This window comes from Pelophylax lessonae (assembly GCF_965119305.1).
Source record: "Pelophylax lessonae genome assembly, chromosome: 3".
Taxonomy (NCBI): domain Eukaryota; kingdom Metazoa; phylum Chordata; class Amphibia; order Anura; family Ranidae; genus Pelophylax; species Pelophylax lessonae.
Window position 1 is genome coordinate 267,266,230 of NC_138770.1, and position 21,744 is coordinate 267,287,973.

General features: G+C 43.3%; 1 protein-coding gene across 4 annotated transcripts in view; it reads right to left on the reverse strand.

The window, feature by feature from the left end:
• PLD1 (phospholipase D1) overlaps window positions 1–21,744 on the reverse strand; it is a 316,806-nt gene that overhangs the window by 272,573 nt on the left and 22,489 nt on the right. The gene's annotated exons all lie outside the window — the stretch shown is intronic.

Below are 21,744 nucleotides of genomic sequence, written 5' to 3' on the forward strand. Positions count from 1 at the left end.
GGCCTTTTCTGGTACTTTTTCACATGTAATAAATCAGTATTTGTTACTAGAAAATTACTTGGAACCCCCAAACATTATAGCTTTTTAAAGCAGGGGCCCTAGAGAATACATTGGTGGCTTTTACTATTTATGTTACACGGTATTTGCCCAGCAGTTTTTCAAATTCCTTTTTTTTGGGAGCAGAATTCACTTTTTTGCTTTTTAATACAAAAAAAAAAAAAAAAAAAACCACACACACACACACACACACACACACACACACAAATACATAACCAAATTTTTTGTAAAATATAGAAGATGAAGTTATGCCGAGTAGAAAGATACCCAACATGTCACGCTTTAAAATTGCGCACGCTCGTGCAACGGTGACAAATGTAAAATGTTACTATCCATTGGCAACACTTTAAAAGCCTGTACAGGTTACCACTTTAGATTTTAAGAAAAGCTCTGGTGCAAGAATTACTGCACATGATCTGATATTTGTGATACCTCACATGTGTGGGACAAGCTCTGTCTGCGTGCGGAACCAAAGCACAAAGTTTGCCTTTGGGGGCAAGAACGCAAGGATGAGGGTCCCCTTATTTATTTTTTTATCACTTTTATTGCTGTCACAAGGAATGTAAACATCCTTGTGACAGTAATAGGCACGTGACAGGTCCTCTTTATGAAGAATTTGGGGTCTATAAAGACTCCACATCCCTTTTTCTGCACTTAAAGCGGAGTTCCAGCCTCAAAAATGGACAAAATCGATTTTGGGCCATTCTCTTGCTCTAGGTCCCTGGTCCTCAACCCTGGTCCTCAGGGCCCACTAACAGGCCAGGTTTGCAAGATAACTGAAATACATCCCAGGTGATATAATTTGCTACTCAGTGATTGCAGTATTCTACTCTGCATCTCCCCAAGGTAATACTTAAAATCTGGCCTGTTAGTGGGCCCTGAGGACCGGAGTTGAGGACCACTGCTCTAGGTCACCTGAAAAAGAAATGGATAATTACGATTTTTTTTTTTTTGTTTACAGTGCCTTGCGAAAGTATTCGGCCCCCTTGAACTTTGCAACCTTTTGCCACATTTCAGGCTTCAAACAAAGATATAAAACTGTAATTTTTTGTGAAGAATCAACAATTGGGACACAATCATGAAGTGGAACGAAATTTATTGGATATTTCAAACTTTGTTAAATATAAAAACTGAAAAATTGGGCGTGTAAAGTTATTCATCCCCTTTACTTTCAGTGCAGCAAACTCTCTCCAGAAGTTCAGTGAGGATCTCTAAATGATCCAATGTTGACCTAAATGACTAATGATGATAAATAGAATCCACCTGTGTGTAATCAAGTCTCCGTATAAATGCACCTGCACTGTGATAGTCTCAGAGGTCAGTTTAAAGCGCAGAGAGCATCATGAAGAACAAGGAACACACCAGGCAGGTCCGAGATACTGTTGTGGAGAAGTTTAAAGCCAGATTTGGATACAAAAAGATTTCCCAAGCTTTAAACATCCCAAGGAGCACTGTGCAAGCGATAATATTGAAATGGAAGGAGTATTAGTATTAGACCACTGCAAATCTACGAAGACCTGGCCGTCCCTCTTAACTTTCAGCTCATACAAGAAGAAGACTGATCAGAGATCCAGCCAAGAGGCCCATGATCACTCTGGATGAACTGCAGAGATCTACAGCTGAGGTGGAAGACTCTGTCCATAGGACAACAATCAGTCGTATACTGCACAAATCCGGCCTTTATGGAAGAGTGGCAAGAAAAGAGCCATTCCTTAAAGATATCCATAAAAAGTGTCATTTAATGTTTGCCACAAGCCACCTGGGAGACACACCAAACATGTGGAAGAAGGTGCTCTGGTCAGATGAAACCAAAATCGAACTTTTTGGCAACAATGCAAAACGTTAGGTTTGGCGTAAAAGCAACACAGTTCATCACCCTGAACACACCATCCCCACTGTCAAACATGGTGGTGGCAGCATCATGGTTTGGGCCTGTTTTTCTTCAGCAGGGACAGGGAAGATGTTTAAAATTGATGGGAAGATGGATGGAGCCAAATACAGGACCATTCTGGAAGAAAACCTGATGGAGTCTGCAAAAGACCTGAGACTGGGACGGAGATTTGTCTTCCAAGACAATGATCCAAAACATAAAGCAAAATTTACAATGGAATGGTTCACAAATAAACATATCCAGGTTTTAGAATGGCCAAGTCAAAGTCCAGACCTGAATCCAATCGAGAATCTGTGGAAAGAACTGAAAACTGCTGTTTACAAACGCTCTCTATCCAACCTCACTGAGCTCTAGCTGTTTTGCAAGGAGGAATGGGCAAAAATTTCAGTCTCTCGATGTGCAAAACTGATAGAGACATACCCCAAGAGACTTACAGCTGTAATCGCAGCAAAGGGTGGCGCTACAAAGTATTAACTTAAGGGGGGCTGAATAATTTTGCACACCCAATTTTTCAGTTTTTTGTTAAAAAAGTTTGAAATATCCAATAAATTTCGTTCCACTTCATGATTGTGTCCCACTTGTTGATTCTTCACAAAAAAATTACAGTTTTATATCTTTATGTTTGAAGCCTGAAATGTGGCAAAAGGTCAAAAAGTTCAAGGGGGCGAATACGTTCGCAAAGCACTGTACTTAACTTGTATTAGAAGAAAATATACTCACCTTTCTTCCACTTACTCCCTCTGCGGCCGCGGCCTGCGCCGTCACTTCCTCCTTGCATTGATTCCTGGGAGCTGAACGTCATCGCTCCCAGGAATCAATGCGCCTGCATCGGCCCCGCTCATCAGTTACGGTGCAGGCGCGTCATTCGCTGCTAAACATCTTCTGGGCATGCCCAGAAGCTGTGGAGGGATGATGCGCCCGCACCGGAACTGACGAGCGGGGCCGGTGCAGGTGCATTCTGGGAAAAGGACACGGAAGAGGACGCGGAAGAGGACGCAGAAGAGGACGCGCTGGCTTCAGCTGCCCACATCCGAGATGGCAGCGCTGGAGAAGAAGGTAAGGATTTCTTCTAAAAGGTAAGTGCGACAGGGACAGTTCAGAGGCTATCCATTGTGGAATGTACTAGCCCTGACTGTCCCGGGGGATATTTTTATCTAGCCCTGACTGTCCCGGGGGTATTTTTATCTAAGTTTCACCCCCGAGGCCGGAACTCCACTTTAAAAGCATTCAAAAACAGCAAGATTTTTTAAAAATGGCTCTGATGGTTTCCGAGTAAACTAGAAGTAATGTCATGTCATGGCTTCCAGGTTAATATTACAAACAGCCAATCAAAGCTGATCCCGGCTTTGCTTGGCAGTCTGCTCTGGTCTCCCAGTGGGCAGGGGAGCCAGAGAGAGCCACAAATGGAGGTGTGTGCGTGTGTGTGTGTTTGTGTGGGAAGGGGGGGGGGGGGTAAGGTCCCCTCCTGCTGCTTGTTATAGCAATAGAGCGGCGGGAGTGATGCATCCCGGATTCAGCCACCGAAAGTCCAGCAATGTACAGGCTGGACAGAAAGTGGTTAATAAATAAAGGGGACATACACTATGGTCACAGCATACTTTAATTTTACATCAGCATTCTAATGCATTACAAACAATAGTTACCAATATAAGCTTACATCTATATAGCACATTTAATGTTGTGAGTGCTGCCTGTCAGCTGGTCATCTTGCCACAACTTCCTGGATTCCCTGCTTCCTTTGCAGCTTCTCCTCTGCTGCTTACTTTTAAATTTTTTTTTTTTTAAGAGGACTACAAATCCCATGGTACCTTGCTGTCTGCAAGCAGTGATTCCCTTACTGACTCCAACTTCTGAAACTCCTCCTATCAGAACTCAAACCTTTTTCAACCAGGGTGCCTTGAGGTTTCTTCAGGAATGCCTTGGCAAAATGCCTAAAATTGTTAAACCAGCATGTGGATGAAGCCTGCCTTTTAGTTACACAAAATTACAGGTTTTCATTGTGCACCATTACAACCTTCTAGCTGCCAGTGTTCTACCAACGGATTGTGCCAATGGCTGTTGAGGATGTCAGTCGCCTGCATAGCATCCTTGTTTGACCCTCCCCTGCCCCTACCTATCAGTGTTGAGGTCACATTAGCTCTGAGTGATGGAGAAAAAAAAAACAGAGAGAAGAGAAACATTGGAATACTAGTCAGTACTAGTTTGCAAAAGTGTATTTGCTTTGTAAGAATAAATCACCTCTAACGTTGGGCATCCTACGGGTGAATGTTGCTGCATTATGTAAAACTATTAGAATAGTTTTTACATTTTATAATGGGGTGCCTCTAGACTGTCCACTTTAAAGGGTGCCTTGACTGAAAAAAGGTTGAGAAACACTGCTCTAGAAGGCAGGTTCTAAATTCTGTGACAAAGCAATGCCTATACACAGGGCGGTGAATATGTCACAGAATGCAGGAAAGTAAATGTCTGGTATCTGCACAAAGTACGTTTCCACACTTCAATATCATTCAGAGTAATAGGAGCAGGCTAGAAACAACTGAAATAGAAGGCAGAAATTAAATAATTTTAAAATTTAGACCATCAATACGCTTAGAAAGCAGAACTTTGGACAACAATTACCACTATATATGCTCTACAGAATGTCCTACCTTATTCTTCTAGTTGCAAACATTTTTCTTATGCGAAGTTCAATACCTTTTCCCCCCTGAAATGATTGTAATGGTTTTCGCCTACCTTGTGGATGACTATGGGAAATATATTGCTGCTGAGCTATTGCTTCTTAAAGCTGCCCATATACTAAACAATGTCATTGTACAATCACCTTTAAATATACTATAATATATGTAGTGCTTTGGCATGCCTAGTTTGATACAAATTGAATGGATTGTTTAGTTTGTCCTTGTATCACATAGCTTTGGTAAAACTAAAGTAGATTGTACAGAGATTGTTCAAAGAAGTAATGTTTTCACCCCATTTATACTTACCTAGGTGGATGTAGCATCGGTCCGATGCTGCATCTGTCCCCCGGCGTCTCTGCACTGAGAACCAAGCGATCAGCGGTGTTTGATCGCTTGGTTCTCAGATGCGCAGTAGGGTTCTGCCAGGTCCCAATAGCTGGACAGAGCACTTTGGTGCATATGCGCATGTACTGGACTATCGAAAATGGTGATGCTGGTGGAGGGGGTAGAGCAACAATAAAGGGGACGGACGTTCTTCCTTAAGAATATGTATACCAAAAATCTGTTTACCTGTATGTTTGGATATCATGTTTTGGAGATCATGTTCTCTCAAAGCAGGTTACAGCACAGTGCTTGTGCTGTCTAACCTGTCCTGTAAGCTGCAAAATACCTGGCTGATCCTGGCTGGTTCTGCCCTTCCTTCTGTAAATTGACCACGGTTTATCATGGCTGCTGAGCCCTAACACCTTGGTCAGTTACGTGCCTCCGTCATCCGCTGTGTCTTCTCTCTCCCCCTCTCCCCTCCCTCCCTGCCTGTCAGTTCCTGTATCTGTGTGAGCCGCTATCTGTTACTCTATGGAAGCAGGCATCTCCCCCTACTTGCTGCAAGTACAACACACTGCAGAGCCGACTGATGCCAACTCAACCTCAGCTATGATGTTTGCCATGTACACAAACAGAAGGAAGAGGAGAAGCTGGGGAGTAGAAACATGGATGGAGACATATATGGGAAAGGGACACAGTGACCAGGGGGGAGGGGGGGGGGATAAGGTATACACTTGGAATGATTTGGGGGGGGGGGGGGCAGGGCTAAGAAGATATGTGCTGGGGGGAAAGGACTTGTGTTAGATGGGGGCTGGGGGGTGGTATTAAAATCCCCCTCATCCTACCTTCCAGCACAATACCTCTCTCAAAGCACTCCACATCAAAGATCCTCCCCCAACTCCCCCTTTTAGCACAAGTTCTCTCCCCTCCCAAAGCACCCCCCTATCACATATGCGCCGCCCCACATCCCCTTCGAGCACAAGCCCTCTCCCCTCCCAAAGCACCCCCATCACATATCTGCACCCCCCCCGCACCTTCTAGCATAAGTCCACTCTCCCCTCCCAAAGCATCCCCCCAATACAAATCTGGCCCCTCCCTCCACCCCCCTTCTAGAACAAGTTCCCTCCCCTCCGAAGTGCCCCCCACACTAAGCACATTTTCAAAGCCTGGGTTTTGTCTAACCATGCTTAAGCCCCTTCCGCTGTAAAGTATGGCCAATCCCACTTTTTGCCATGGCAAAGCAGTCCCTCATGTTCAAGTTTGGGAGTTGGGAGGTATGCTGTTGCCATGTTACTTACCTTGAGATTCTACCAGTAACAATTTGCTTTTGTAGGCGGACAATGCTAATCTGCTGCCTTACAGTTTACTGCGTAGTCAGCCTGCTGTGTGAGCTTCCTCAGTTGGCCGTTGGGTCAGTCTGATATATCCAAATAAACCGCACTGAGTGTAAAAACATGCTGCAAAAGCGGAAACCATTACCACTGGCCTCGCAGGAGGTGGACCACCTTCTGCTCCATATATGCGCACCTGTGTTTGTGATGGAAGCACATTTCATAGTGCGCTCCCAGCACAAAGACTGTACTGTCACCAACATCTCCAGGCTCCCAATCAAGCAATAGCTGTGATAGGCTGTGATCGCTCCCTAAAACCTGTCCAATGTATCCTTTCTTTTCCAAAAAGGGAAAAAAAAAAGTCTTTAAAATAAATAATAGATAAGAGCTTTAAATAGATTGGTGTCCAAGACAGTGTCAAGGTGTTAGGCAAGATAAAAAGTTGTATTTTTTCTATTCAGTGTGTAGATTCTTGGTCCTTCTGCGAGTACAAACAAATAATGTATACATATCTGGCATCACCGTGAACGTCATAAGTAGGAGAATTTATTTTGTTGGGTTTTGTTTTTACTATTTTTTTTTTTTTAGGATTTTTCTGCCCCAGTGCAGCTTGGTAAATGCCAATTTTTTCGAATGTGTGAATTAAAATGCTTGTATAGTTTCTGTTATGAATGAGCCAGCACCATCTAGTGACCAAGTGGAATAATGTCATTTATGCCCTATGTTTAGTCATTTTGGGAGGGTCAAAAGGAAAATGATTTCTAGGAACGGTCATTCATCATCTTAGTTTTCTCTTCAGACTGCAGGGGGAAAAGCACATATCTACACCTCTGCTGCCTGTGAAAGTAGGCAGGTTAAAGCTCTACTTACTTTCACCTCTTACTGCTACTGCCTTTAGAGCAGGGTTAGGGCAACCCTAATGAGGTAAGGATCTACCTAAACAACATGGGAGAAGTCAAAGATAACCAGGCACAGTGTCGCCTCCTCACACCCGATTTAAACCTCTAATTTCCGTAGTACCCTGTTGCAGTCATGTGCATTGCCCAGCAATCATGGGTATTAATAAGGTGGCGAGGAGGCAACATATAGCCTCCTCATCACCTGTCAAAACACACTTAAGATCACTTTTCAGGGGAGCAGCAACGCCTGCTGCACTTGTGAATGAGCATTTGGCAGCGGCACCACGGAGTGCTCATTCCCACAAGGTTGGAGGGTGGCAAAAACATTCCTACCCTATTTACCTGCTGAGGCAGAAGCTAAAGGTGTACACACATTCCACAGGAGGAATTAAGCCCCCTGTTGCTTTTGGTGGGTGCTACCACCTGCCAGTGGTAACCCATTCAAGTAAATGGGGTCACTCTGCAATTGCCACACAACTGAATTCTTCTGCGGGGACCAAGGGGTGAAAGTAGGTGGGGAGAAAGCAACACAACGCTGCTTGCTTTAACCCCTTGTTTGCTGTACTCACAAGGTTGCAGTGCACTTGCAGAGTGGCCTTCTTCACTTAAATGGGTCATGCTTGGTAGGGGCTACACCCACCAACCATGACATGGTGTATAACTCCTGCTGCAGCTAAAACATGTGTACACCCATGACCACTGCAGTTTAAAGGGGGGGGGGGGGCAGTTGGGGGTGCGGTGATAAAAACATGTCTTAACTATGGGGTTTTACCACCCCCCAAACTGCAAATGTAAATGAACCCTTACTGTTCTGAGCACTCTACAAGGCTGCTTTCACACCAGGAGTGCAGCACAGTCCATCAGAAACTTTCCTAGGTTAGGTGCACTTTGCCATAGACTTCTATTATATCCTGCAGGTGTGGTGCATTTTCTGAAAGCGTACCAAAACTCCTGCATTCAGAAAGTGCATCAAACCCTCAGGATGTAATAGAAGTGTAGCACCCTACAAGTAGGTGCTAGGTAAATTATAGTGGGCTTTGTCTGCCTAACAGCAGAGCCATGATTTCTATTTGTCAGGTAGGGTGTCATGGCTTCCAGGTGTGTCTGCTGAGAGGGGAGTCTCCCCACTGGCTCTGCGAGAGGCTTTTCATAGGGCAGTGGAGGAAACCCAATCAGGGACACATTCGGACTTGTAGCTAACCCAGAAAACAGATTCTGCTGCAGAGGAGGGAGAGGATGGCTGTCTCTCCTCCTGTCAGAGGAAGCGGATGTCTCTGGGTGTTGCCTGAAAATCCAGAGGGTGCTGAGTTGAGCTGAAGGGGATCCGGAGTGCTGAGAACCAGCAGAGAAAGAGAGGGGTCCAGTCCCAGGAAAGCCTAGACAGGTCGTGAGTACTGCGGATTGCCCCTGGAGGTCTGCCTAGTGTCAGAGGATCCAAGTGTCAGCTAGCTGTAAAGGGGGTACCTAGTCAGAGAGCCCTGAAGTGTACCCTGAAAAGTCAGTATACAGCGTGGAGTATACTAGTTGAGAGTTGCAGCAGCACAGGAACTTACAAAGAGCTACCTCAAGCCAGCGCAGGGCTGGATTGAGCTATTCAGTGACTTTTTGAGCAAAGCAGTGTCAGAAGTCAAGTATTCTACAGTCCTGGATCTTCTGAATTAAAGTCGAGGTTCCAGCACAGTTTTCAGTGTATTCAAGCGTCAGGGAGCACTGGCTAGCTTCGGCTGGCGTCAAGACAGCGCTAGTAGGCATTTCTGGCCAAAAGAGTCCCAAAAGTGTACCTAGTTGAGCCAGAGGAGTAGCCCACTCATTCCCTTCTCCCATCCCCTTAATACAATAAACAACCAAACCAAAGATGCCGGAATTGTCATTGTCTCAGTTCTCACACCTCACATGGGCTGGAGAGGTAACCGGTAACAATGGCAGACCCACCACAGGCTCAATGGTTGGAAAACCTGCTACAGAAGTCTTTGGCGAAACACAGCAAACCCACAGGAAAGCTGCAGGTAAACTGCACCCGTGGTGTGGGTAAACCTCAGCACATCAGTGTGAAAGCAGCCCTATACTATTATGCCCAGTGTATTGCTTCACACTGACCTGAAGATCTCTTCTTTCCTGCTGCTGGCACCACTCTGGAGACCGCTAGCTGGGATAAGAGGTGGACTGCAGTTGGTATCAAACCGCATTGGGACAGGAGCCAGCACTAGGAGCGGCATCAGCTTATGCGGGTCTCCCTTCCTACTACAGATCCAACTTTACAACAGCAAATTAAATTCAAAATACTAACCACAACATACAAAGCCATTCACAACTCTGCCCCGAGCTACATCACCAATCTTGTCACAAAATATCACCCCAACTGTCCTCTCCGCTCCTCTCAAGACCTCCTACTCTCAAGCTCCCTTGTCTCCTCCTCTCATGCTCGTCTCCAGGATTTTTCCAGGGCCTCTCCCATCCTCTGGAACGCTCTACCTCAACCTGTACGGCTATCTCCTACTGAAAACTAATTTCTTCAGGGAAGCCTATCACACCGCCAACTAATCTGCCATCAGCTCATTCCCTACTCTTACCTCTTCTAACACCTGCCCCACCCCCATTAGATTGTAAGCTCTTCTGAGCAGGGCCCTCTAAATCTTATTGTATTGTATTGTATATGTACTGTCTCCCTCTAATATTGTAAAGCACTGCGTAAATTGCTGGTGCTATAGAAATCCTTAATAATAAGCCCTGGCCGCAATATATCAGTCTCCTGGCCATAATCTACTGGTTGCTGACCCCTGGTTTAGAGATCGTCATAGAAAAAGTGTTGAATTTCTGTTATGCTAGCCAGCTGCAATCAGATATATCCTGTCCACCTCAGTCTATCCTCATTATGGCCCAAATATTAGTGCATTTGCACTGTACTGCATTATTTCAGGTGTTTGTGTCATCATATACTTATTGTATTTCATTGCATGTCTTCTTGTTTGTAGTTTTACACCGCCCCTTGCATGTTTAATAAAACCACAGGTCGTCATCCCAGTCTCGGTTATTAATCGTAGGGGAGGAGTTTACACTGCCTGTGAGACTGCTAGATCTTGGATACAGTAAGCCACTAGTGAAATTATAAGAAATAGAAGATATGCATTACCATTTACTGCCAAATGAAGAGCAAAAATGATTCTGAAATACAAGGTATAATTCACCTCAATACACTAAGTAGTTGCAAACATATGTACAGTTTTACTAACACATGCCAAAATTTGTAAAAAGTGGGCGCAGACATTAAAGCCCAACTCGGGGCAACTAGAAAAATGATTCCTTGCAGTGGGGCTGTGCCTGCACTGCAAGGGTTAATTGAAAAGGAAATGAGGGTTTACTTACCTAATTCAAGGTTACTATCCACAGCTTCTTCTTCCCAACTCTCCAATGGTCTAGAGTCCGGACATAATCAAATCATAGCAGAGTCCATAGCCCTGCATTGGACATAAGGACACCAAGGGACAGCCCACCATAGAAACAATGTCAAATACACACTATCCAAGTGGTTTAAGTAAAACGTCTTCTGTGATTTATAATTTTAGCTTTGTTTTACATTTAGTTATTTATAACTTTGCTATTCCCTTGACTCAACTAAACAAAGTAGTCTTCCTTTTTCTGAATTGCATACAAGTCAGCAAAGGGACTGTGCTATAATACCGGATTTCATGTTATAATCACTGTGATTATGTCAGCTAAAATGAGTCACAGTGCGGTGTGTTTCAATACATCCTCACTTATGGGCTAACTAATCTGTTGGTGTAGTAAGCACAGGAAAAATTGCTTCATGACCAAGTTCCCCACAGTTTTATTTAGTACAAATCCAGTGAGGACACCTAGTGGAAAGACTGGGCTCCGCTGAATGTGACCTGGTGTGAAACGAGCTTGCAACAAACATGTACATGAATGAGCCCCACAATTGTTCTCCAGAATTTACACTTTTCCTTTTATGTGCCATCTTAACGCATTTTTTTTTAACTTTTTTCATGCTCTCTAATTTTGCTTAACATTTATAAATCACCCTTTACAGCTCATAAAACTCCAGCTTATATTACCTAATCACTCCTGTGGCCTGTTTTCAGCAGAGAGCGGTCTGAAGTCCACTCTCTGCTGGCATCGCAGAGTCGGTCCAGGCTCTGGGGGTCATCACGACCATGGAGTCGGGATCTGCTCACATGCCTGGACTGGCACGCCACTCAACGAGGCGCTGAGAGCCTGAGTCCGCCACTCCTGCCCCTTCACAGCCCAGAACCCCATTAAGCGAGGGGGAGGGGGGGAGGGGACGAGCAGCAGCTGTGACTGACACCAAGTAGCTCTCTGCTCGAGGTGCTGTCAGAACCAAGGGATGGGTGGTGTACGATCACTTGATTCCCAGTGTTCGAGGTGCCTGGGGGCAGATGCTGCATCCACCTAGGCAAGTATAAACCAAATTAAAAAACAAACACCCCATGCACCACTTTACCACCGGAGCATTTTCCTGCTTTACGTCCAGGCCACGTTTTGCAACTTGGTGCTGCGCAAATTAAACTGACAATTGCGCGGTCATATCAACGCCGTACCCAAACGAAATTTACGTCCTTTTTTTCCCATAAACATAGCTTCCTTTTGGTGGCATTTGATCACCCCTGTGCTTTTCGTTTTTTGCGATATTAATAAAAAAAAAAGAGCGAAAATTTTGCAAAAAATTTGACATTTTCTACTTTGACAGTTTATTTATCCAATATATTGAATTTTTGTCATATATTTAGGCCAAAATGTATTTAGCTACATGTCTTTGACAAAAAAATTCTCAATGAGCCTATTTTTAACCGCTTTAAGACTGGAAGATTTTACCCCATTCCTGACCAGGCTATATTTTGCGATTCGGCACTGCGTTACTTTAACGGACAATTGCGCAGTCATGCGACGCTGTACCTAAATTTAATGTCCTTTTTTTCCCCCACAAATAGAGCTTTCTTTTGGGGGTATTTGATCACCTGTGCGATTTTTAATTTTTGAAAAAAAGAGCGACAATTTTGAAAAAAAAAAAACAATATTTTTTACATTCTGATATATAACATTCCCAAAAATAAATTTAAAAATCAAAATGTTTAATCATTTTAGGGCAATTTGTTTTCTGCTACATATTTTTGGTAAAAAAAAAATCATAATAAGTGTATTTTGATTAGTTTGCGCAAAAGTTATTGCGTTTACTAACTACGGGAAAGATTTGTCATTTTTATTGTTTATTTTTTTTTTACTAGTAATTGCGGGACTGCGACATTGCGGCGGACAGATCGGACCCCTAACTGACATTTTTAACACTTTTGGGGGTACCAGTGACATTACTACAGTAATCAGTGCTATAAATATGCACTGTTACTGTAATGACACTGGTAGGGAAGGGGTTAACTTTATTGGTGATCAATGGGTTAAATGTATGCCTCATGCTTACTGACGTGTGTGGGGGGAGGGAATTGTGTGATACAGACACAGATCGCAGGTTCAGCTATGCTGAATCCTGTAATCTGTGACTCCCTTCCAAAGGGAGTATAATAAAGGACCAGTGGCGGCTGGTGCTCAAAATTTTGGGGGTGAGGACGCAAACAGAATAATGTAATAGGCATTGCTTTGCGGCAAAAAACGCTGTAAAAAATTGCGTGACTTTAAGGCCACGCAAGTGTGAAAGGGGCCTTCAGTAATTAAGGTATAGTGTGCCCCCTTTCAATGCACAGAGACCAGCGTGCCCCCTTTCAATGCACAGAAACCAGCGTGCCCCCTTTCAATGCACAGAAACCAGCGTGCCCCCTTTCAATGCACAGAAACCAGCGTGCCCCCTTTCAATGCACAGAAACCAGCGTGCCCCCTTTCAATGCACAGAAACCAGCGTGCCCCCTTTCAATGCACAGAAACCAGCGTGCCCCCTTTCAATGCACAGAAACCAGCATGCCCCCTTTCAATGCACAGAAACCAGCATGCCCCCTTTCAATGCAGAGATGCCAGCGTGCCCCTTTCAATGCAGAGATGCCAGCAAGCCCCCTTTCAATGCAGAGATGCCAGCGTGCCAACTTTCAATGCAGCGATGCCAGCGTGCCACCTTTCAATGCAGCGATGCCAGCGTGCCCCCTTTCTATGCAGTGACCAGCGTAAGCGTGCCCCCCCCCCCCGCCGCGAGACCAGTGCAGTTACCTCAGGCAGCGGCAGCTTCTCAGTCCCCCGGCGTCTCCCCGAGTCCTCCCGCCTCCTCCTCGGCCAATGGCATGCGGTTTGCCTTTCGGCCAATCAGGAAGCGGGAGGACACACTTCCTGATTGGCCAGGAGGAGGATCCGTGTGACAATAGTGAATTGTCACACAATGGGTGGGCTCGGGGCGCACTGCTCTGCGCCCTGGGTCCACCCTTTGCTGAAGCCTATTAGAGCCTCTAGCTCTAATCAGGTGATTCAAAAAGAAAAAAAGCCCCATTGAACTCCGTGTGTCCGGCGCCCCGCATGTAGATGCATGGACGGGGGGGGGGGGGGGGGCGGCGCCCCTGTGCCCCCAACGCACAGGCCGCCACTGCCAGATACCCACTAAGTCTTACATAGTCTAATCCCAAGTGAGTCAAGGTCATAGTATACCCAGTAACAAGTCCTCCATCAGGAGCTGAGAAGTATACAACTCATCCTCTCAAGCTCTGGACTAGTGTGAATAGAAGGCTCTGTGAGACAGGTGGAGATGAAACTTCTGCCAGCTGAGTTGTGTTAACAGACTGCAGATTGTACCGTGTGTAGGAAGGCAAGCCAAACACCTGTGATGCAGCCACACCCAGGTAACAGCTAAAGCCTAGTACACACTACTTACCCACTATAAAACTTTCACACAAACCAATATACACGCAGTGGGTTTTTTTTTTTTTTTTTTTTTAAACAAAAGACCGACACCATTTTAGTTTTTTTTCAGGTATTTACCAAAACATATTCAAGCTATAGTTATATATTGGATATGGGCTGAAAGTGCACACTAAAAAGGTTTATTTGAGGGCATGTACATCCAAATCGGAGGAAGGGTTTAGGAATTACAGCTCTTACGATAAGCCATCCCCCTTTAAGAGACCAAAGGTAATTGGACAATGGAATCAAAAGTTGTTTCTTGGCCAGGTGTGGGCTACTCCATTATTTCTTTATCAATTAAGCAGGTAAATTAAGATCAATTAAGCACTGGTGAACTCAGCAACATCAAAAGGCCTGGATGTCAACGGAAGACAACAGTGGTGAATGATCTCAGGATCCTCTCTATGGTAAAGAACAACCCATTCACAACATCCAGACAAGTAAAGGACACTCACCTAGAGGTGGGTGAAGTATTGTCAAAGTCTACAATCAAGAGAAGACTTCATGAGTGCAAATACAGAGGATTCACCACAAGGTGCAAACCATTCATAAGCCTAAAGTATAGAAAAGCCAGGATTAGACTTTGCCAAAAAAATCTAAAAAAGCCAAATCAGTTCTAGAAATGCATTCTTTGGACGGATGAAACTAAGAATAATCTGTACCAGAATGATGGGAAGAAAAAGGTGTGGAGGAGACTTAGAACAGCTCATGATTCAAATCACACAACATCATCTGTAAAACATGGTGGAGGCAGTGTGATGGCATGGGCATGCATGGCTTCCAGTGGCACTGGGTCATTGGGGTTTATTGATGATGTGACAGAAGACAGAAGCAGCCGGATGAATTCTGCAATGTTTAGAAATATACGGTCATCTCAGATTTAGCCAATTGCAGCAAAGTCGATTGGATGGCGCTTCACAGTACAGATGGACAATGATCCAAAACACAGTGCGAAAAGCAACCCAGGAGCTTTTAAAGGAAAATAAGTGGAATATTCTGCAATGGCCGAGTCAATCACCTGATCTCAACCCAATTGAGCATGCATTTCACTTGCTGGAGGCAAACTAAAGACAGAAAGACCCACAAACAAAGAACAACTGAAGACAGCTACAGTTAAAGATTGGCAAAGCATCAGAAAGGAGGAAACACAGTCTTTGGTAATGTCTATGGGTTCCAGACTTCAGGCAGTCATTGCCAGTAAAGGATTCTCAGCAAAATATTACAAATGAACATTTTATTTAGGATTATATTTTATTTGTCCAATTACATTTGAGCCCCTGAAAATTGGGAGACTGTGTATAAAAATGGTTGCAGTTTCTAAAATTTGTACTTGATATTTACATCCAACCCCTTGAATTAATGCTGAAAGTCTGCACTTCAAATTAGCCACTTACCGACCACCCGCCGCAGTTTTACATCAGTCTTTTGATGCTAAATACTGGGGTTATGGCAGCAGATAGCTGCCATAACCCCAGTATTTCTGTAAACGGCGGGTGATCGGTAAGTCCCAGTGGTTGATTCGCCGTGGGATCACCCTTACTGTGCGGCGGAAGAGGTGCCCACCCCCTCCCGCCGCGTCCTGGCCGTTTTCCCCGCTTACCGGACCCACCGGCAGTGGGGAAAACGATCCGGTCCCAGATCCTCAGAGACAGGAAGACAAGTGAGGGCAAGATGGCCCTCACTCAACTCTATGGTCTTGGAGGACCGAAGCAACGTCAAACGTCGTTGCCTAGCAACCGGTTTAAAGGGCCAATTTCTTTTTTAGTGTAGGTGTGAGGTCTGAGGTCTTTTTGACCCCAGATCTCACAATAAAGAGGACCTGTCATGCCTATTTCTATTACAAGGGATGTTTACATTCCTTGTACTAGGAATAAAAATGATCACATTTTTTTTTTTTTAACTGTGTATAAATAAAAAATACTACAATAAATAGGAAAAAAAATTAAAGCGCCCTGTCCCCCGTTAGCTCACGCGCAGAAGCAAACGCATATGGAAGTCCCGCCCACATATGTAAACGGTATTCAAACCACACATGTGAGGTATCGCCACAATCGTTAGAGCTAGGGCAATAATTTGAGCTTTAGAACTCCTCTGTAACTCTAAGCTCGTAACCTGTAGAAATGTTTAAACGTCACCTATGGGGATTTTTAAGTACCAAAGTTTGTTGCCATTCCGTGAGCGTGCGCAATATTGAAGCATGACACGTTGGATATCTATTTACTCGGCGTAACATTATCTTTCACATTATAGAAAAAAAATTGGGCTAACTTTATAGTTTTCTTATTTTTTTAATTAAAAAAAAGTGATGTGAATTTTTCCCCAAAAAATTGTGTTTGGAAGACCGCTGCGCAAATACGGTGTGATAAAAAATATTGCAATGATCTTCATTTTATTCTCTAGGGTCTCTGCTAAAAAAAAAAAAAAAAAAAAAATTATTATATTATTTATATATATATATATATATATATATATATATATATTATATTATATTATATTATATGTTTGGGGGTTCTAAGTAGTTTTAGCTTGTAAACACCAAGTGTCAAAAATAGGCCCGGTCTTAAAAGTGGTTAATTTGGATGGTTTCGTTTTAATTTTTTCTGGTGGCATACAGGGACAAAAGTATGAAAATTGTGCCTGTGTCCAAGTATATATGGACCTAACTGTAAATTTGGACTAAATTTATGTAGACGTTATTTAATTTTTTTATTGGATATGTTGCTCGCCATTGAGTAGTACAGGACCCATTCTAATAGGAGCGACACAAGTCGCTCCGACTTAGAAAAAGGGTCCTGTACTACTTTGGGGCGACCTGGAGGCGACTTGCATTGACTTCAATTATATACACCGCGATTTTACAGGTCGCCCCACAAAGTCGTGTCGCTCCAGTCTGAATGGGCTGTAAAAGAGCCTCAAAATTGGCTTTTTTCATTTTAAAAAAAAACAAACAAACAAACAAAAAAACACAGAGGTTATCAAATACCACCAAAAGGAATATTTGTGTGGAAAAAAAAAACTATATACAATTCAATTTGGGTAAAGTGTTGCATGACCGCGCAATTGCCAGTTAAAAAGTAGGGCAGTGAGAACCTTATGTAGGATGTACTATAAACGTAACTAATTTAGTGTACTGTATTCTACCTTAATGTATTGTATTGATTTATAAATACATGCCGTGGTGGGAGGTTGGCTGCAATAGATCATAAGAGGATTTCTAGTCAGCATGACAAAAGGTCAATTCTTTTATCATGCAGAGCTGTTGACATACATACTGTACTTAGCTAAAAAGTATGTATGTATATATATTATCTAGACAACATAATGTGATGTGACAATTGTTGAAGGATCACAGGTGGAATGTGTTTATTATACACTGTTGCTAATTTAGTTGCCAATTGTAACAAATGCCTGTAGTAAGCAGTTGTAGCAATAGGTTTGCAGCAGCCCTCATATGTCCTAAGAGCATTTTTCGGGTTTTTAATTGTTTTCAATTAATGTTATTCATTTATGTACCTGTGGTTTCTCTACTGAATTAGGACTTTGTTACCTGGAACTATACCCGTTTTAACCCTCTGTATATAAGAATATACATTGAGAGACCACAATAATCTTTAAAGATGATCTCCATGAAAATGCACAATAGCTACATCTCTGAAAGCAATTTCTAAAAGAGAAGTTGACATTAACCTCAAATAAAAAAAATAAAGTGTATATAAAACATCTTTGCAAGTTCTATTTATTGCCACATTAAATTTCAAAGACTACCAGCTTTCCCAACCTATGTTGTCAAGCCTGTTCAGAAGTAGGCATCCTTTTGATGGAAATGTACTAAAGTTTAAACTTCTAGCTTTTATTCTGGCTAGAACTATTAATCCTAGGGCCCTTTCACACTGCTCTGTAGCAAGATCACAGTAAAAACTCATATGCATTTTTTAGCTAGATTTTGCTTAGTTTCTGGGTTGCCTGTGAAACATGGACATGTGACTGAAAACGCAAATCTCGGATTGTTAACTGTGATTTTTAATTTCAATGGGAAGCTGGGCTTTTGGTGCAGCTTTCAAAACTGCACCAAAAATGCAGTATGCAGGACTTTTCAAAACACCTGTAACATAGTGGTGTGAAGAGTCCCATAGGATTAAGGGCATTTTCACATTGATCTACTGTAAAAATGCAATTGTGATTTGCCACGTATGCTGTGTGGTTTTTTAAAGGACACGCGACTCAAAAACCGCACCAAAATGCATTGCGGGTGCGTTTTTTCTATTGCTTTAAATGGGAAGGTGCATTTTTTATGCATTTTCTTTTTAGCTCCCTAAAACATGCTCCAAAGATGCTGCAAGCAGGATTTTTTTTCACTGTAGTGGAAGGGCGTCCCAGTGTGAATACAATCTGCAATTTAAAAACGTCAACATTTTTCTTGAGCTTTTCAGGGTTTTTTTTTTTTTTTTTTTTTAAGGTAGAAGCGCTTGCAAAACTCCTCAGAGTGAAAGGGAAACATTTTTCTTGCAATGTAGAAAGACAGGAAAAACGTATCAGTGTGAAAGGGCCCTAAGGCTCAGTTCCCACCAATGCATTTTTTTCATTGCTTTTTGTAGAAATGCACTACAGTTAACTTAACATGGATTCCTATGGGACACGTTCACATCTATGCTTTTTTCCAGCCGTTAGGATTTTTGGAAAGGGTCAAGGACTTTAAAAGCAAAATGGTGCCTTCTGGGTTCAATAGACTTCAATAGATACAGAAAAGCATATAGTGGGTTTTTTCTGTAATTTGTGTTTTTTTTAACCACTTTACCACCAGAGGATTTTGCTGTCTTACGTCTGGGCCACTTTTTGCGATTCGCCACTGTGCGAATTTAACTGACAATTGCGTGGTCATGCAAGGCCGTACCCAAACGAAATTTACGTCCTTTTTTTCCCACAAACAGAGCTTTCTTTTGGTGGTATTTGATCAACTGTGCGATTTTTACTTTTTGCGCTAAAAACAAAAAAACAGCGACAATTTTGAAAAAATAATATTTTTCACATTTTTTTTTTTTATATGAAATCCCCCCCCCCCCCCCCAAATGTAAAAATTATTTTTTTTTTTACCATTTTAGGCCAATTTGTTTTCTGCTACATATTTTTGGTAAAAAAAAAACGCAATAAGCGTATTTTGATTGGTTTGCGCAAAAGTTATTGCGTTTACTAAGGGAAAGATTTCTGTAGTTTTTGGTGGTTTTTTTTAATGAGTAATGGTGGCGATAAGCGATTTTTTTTGCGGGACTACGACATTGCGGCGGACAGATCGGACCCTTGACTGACATTTTTGACACTTTTGGTGGTACCAGGGACATTACTACAGTAATCAGTGCTATAAATATGCACTGTTACTGTAAAAATTACACTGGCAGGGAAGGGGTTAATTTTTATTGGTGATCAAGAGGTTAATGTATGCCTGGTGCTTACTGACGTGTGTGGGGGGAGGGGACTGAGTGACACAGGGACAGATCGCAGGTTCAGCTATGCTGAATCCTGCAATCTGACCCTGCCTGTCACTTAGGAGATCCGCCCGCTTTGTTTACACAAGCGGGCGGATCTCCAGACTCGATTCCCCGCCGATCGGGGAAGAGCGGCGGTGATCACCGCCACTCCTCCCCTGGCCCGACTCCCGCTGTGACTGAATACAGCGGGAGCGAGCCTCCGGCGCCGCGCGCCTGCCGCCGGGAGAGGGGAAAGTCTGGCGACGTAGGTCTACGTCACCAGACGTTATCGAGCCACTTTGCCGAAGTAGAGCTCCAGTGAGCAGCGGTAAAGTGGTTAATCCACCCAACAACAAATTGGCAAAAAAAAAAGTTCAAAACATGCATGTGCAAAAACGAAGGAAAAAAAAACTGCACAGAAAAAAAAGCACCGCAGAAAAGGATCAAAAGCAAACTGCATAGGTGTGAACCAAGCCTTAAAGCGGAGATCCACCCTAAAATTAAACTTACCTCCATCTTCATGCCCGGGGTCACCTGAAAAACAAATGGATAATCGCAATTTTTTTTTTTTTTACTTACCTGGTTTAGAAGAAAATATACTTACCTTACTTCCTCTTCCTCCCCTCGGCGGCCATGGCGATTCGTCACTTCCTGGCTGGCAATGATTCCTGGGAGCTGAACGTCATCGCTCCCAGAAATCAATGCACCTGCACTGGCCCCGACGTCAGTTCCGGTGCAGGTGCCGTCATACCTTGCAAAACAGCTTCTGGGCATGCCCAGAAGCTGCGCAGGGATGACGCTGCGGCACTGGAAGTGACGGCGGGGCCGGTGCAGTGCATCGTGGGACCGAAGAAGATGGAAGAGGACACAGAAGAGGATCGCGCTGACTTCAAGCTGCCCACACCTGAGATGGCAGCGCTTGACAATACTTTTTCAAGGTAAGTATTTCTTCTAAAAAGGTAAGTGCAACCCGGGACAGATCAGAGGCTAGCCATTGTGGAATGTACTAGCCCTGACTGTCCCGGGGGTATTCTTATTAAAAAAAAGCTTTCTCAGACTGGAACTCCGCTTTAAGCTGGATACACACTATACAATTTTCTTTAGATTTTTTCCTTTAGATTTACCAAAACCACATAATATGAGGTAAAACCTAAACACTTTCAATATGTATGCAATTTGGCAGCCCCTTACACTACATAGTTGTGTAGCTCATGTACTGTACTTTGAGCTTGAGGCAGCAAAACACTCACATGTGAACAGGGGCCATTGAAATGAATGGGATATTGCTTGTTGGGCGTTTTGAGACTTTAGAGAGTAATGTTTTACGAGCTGAAAAATGCTCAGGTGTGAACAGGGCCATAGGCCTCATGAACACTGAGAATAAAAAACGCTGCTTTTAGGGGCGTCTGGCATTTTCCTGCCTCTAAACACCTTGTCATGTTAGCCCGTGTGTCTAAATCACTATTCAGCGGAAAATTTTTCACCCAGCTCATTTGACATGAGTCAATTAAACACTTTTTTTTGTGTCAAACTGGGTGGTGCCAACAGAAGAACCCATGGCTGCAATTGTGGCCAATTAAGGAGATAGGAGTTTATGCACTATGCATTTCCAAGGCTACTACTATGATCCAAGCTGCTCATTTATATCTCAGCTCAACTCCAGTCCAGTTTACTACGTCCCACAGGAAAAAGTCTTGGAGCTTTTAGGTGGCTCACGTTACGTGGCTAATTCATAGGGGTTTAAATAGCAGGACAACTGCTGGTTTGTAAACATGTAAGAAAATTAAAGTATTCATTTTCCATTTTAAGAAAAAAAAAACTACTTTGGGTTATAACCATTAAACGGAATGCTTTAGCTATATTCAGCATTTGCATCCAATATAAACTGCTTTCTGCTGCAGAGTGCAGAGTGCAGAGAGTTGCAATATATAGGTAGCCACAATGACTAAGTTAATATACAGATTGCAGTCATCCACTAAGCATGTGTATTTAAAGTGTTTACACTAAATTCCTGGCTTAGCCCTCCCTAAACATTGATAAGGAAATTGCAGAAAGACAGAATTACAAGCATTTCCATCTGTAGATTACTGGAAAAAGAATTATGTTCTTACAAAGAGTTGGGGGAGAGGCAAGTGACAGATTGCATGCATTCTATACTGTATCAGCAGCAGAGTTTCTGATATCCGCATTGTACATACTTATCTGGGTTTCTCTTTCGCCATGTATGCCAGTTAC